This window comes from Bison bison, unplaced genomic scaffold (genome assembly GCF_000754665.1).
Source record: "Bison bison bison isolate TAMUID 2011002044 unplaced genomic scaffold, Bison_UMD1.0 scf7180017864479, whole genome shotgun sequence".
In the NCBI taxonomy this organism is placed as follows: domain Eukaryota; kingdom Metazoa; phylum Chordata; class Mammalia; order Artiodactyla; family Bovidae; genus Bison; species Bison bison.
In genome coordinates this window covers 216,217-217,401 of record NW_011495039.1, presented here as the reverse complement: position 1 = coordinate 217,401, position 1,185 = coordinate 216,217, and the positions used below count along the sequence as shown (strand labels likewise).

At 59.2% G+C, this 1,185-nt stretch overlaps 1 protein-coding gene across 2 annotated transcripts in view; it reads right to left on the bottom strand.

Moving 5' to 3' along the window:
- TMEM106B (transmembrane protein 106B) overlaps positions 1 to 710 on the bottom strand; it is a 27,593-nt gene extending 26,883 nt beyond the window's left edge. Inside the window, exon 1 of one of the 2 annotated variants that reach the window (XM_010862136.1) lies at positions 485 to 710. The gene's annotated coding sequence lies outside the window, so the exon portion shown is untranslated. Of the gene's footprint in view, positions 1 to 342; positions 450 to 484 lie in introns of those variants that run through there. The other variant, XM_010862138.1, reaches the window with a different exon arrangement.
- Positions 711 to 1,185: the final 475 nt, after the last annotated feature.

Here is a 1,185-nt window from a genome sequence, read left to right as displayed (position 1 = left end):
TTTTTTTTTTTTTTTTATCAAAATCCCTTCATTTACTTAACAGCAACACGAATCTTAGGCTCATTATGGAAGGGGGGAGAAAAAGTACAGGACTCCATCCGATTTAAATAGGTCGTGAGCTTCTAAACGAAAAAAGTCGGCGCCTTTCGTAAGCCTGCCGACTCTGGAAAGGTTAAAGATGAAATACAGGCAGTCGGACAAGAATACTGAAAAAGAGCAGAACTAAGGGCTACCGGCCGCTCAAGGCGTGGGGGCCTGGTATCTTCCCCGTGCGCCGGGCTTGCACCGAAGCCCGGAGTCCCCTGGCAGAAGGCTGGGCCGGGGGAAGAGGAGCTGACACACCTCCATCGCCCGGCCCGGAGCGTCTCTCTGCCCCGCAGCCTCCCCTCCGCCACCTCCTCCTCCGGCTCGGCTCTTTCCGGGGCGCCCGCTCGGCCCCCGCTGGTGAAGGGGACCTGGGGGCTGCGCGTCCCGGGTCGCTCACCGGCACGCGGGGTGCTGTGCAGTCCCGAGCAACTCCGGCTCGGACAGGCCCGAGGGCAGGGTCACGGAGTCCGCAGTCCCGGGTGCTGGGGCGGGAGCGACGGGTCTGCAGCGCTGGGTCCCCGCGGGGTCGGGGTGGGGGTGGGGCAGCACCACCACGGCATCAGCTGAGGCCCGTCGCTGTCGCTGCAACCTGCGCCCGCGCCTGCGCAGAGCGCTCCTGGTGGGGCTGTGGTGGTGGTGGTGGTGGTGGGGGCAGTGTGTGTGTGTGTGTGTGTGCGCGCGCGCGCGCGTGCTGTGGCCCGGAAGCGCGCACTACGCCTGCGTCCTTCCTCCGTCTTAAAGCTCTGAATGTCTGCGGCGGTTTTTATGTGCCGTCTCCCAGTTTCATTTCCTTTGTGTCTCAAGAACTAGTGGTAAAATTTGACCGCTCTGGCCCTGGAAGATTTGAAAATAGTAGTACTCCCTCCGTTTTCCCCTATCAGGCTGTTTCCCTTTGCAAAGGGGAAAGACGGTGACAGCTCCCTGAGCTGAAACAGCCTCTCGTCCAAGCTCTTCAAGTGGTCCCTGACACTCGCGACGCTGGGAGTGACATAAATCGGTTGGTAGACGGGTGTCTGGTAGCTGAGAAGTCACATCTGTTTTAATTTAGAACCTCTTAATTATAGAAAGGAATAGTAAGTGGGTGGGAACCGGATATGG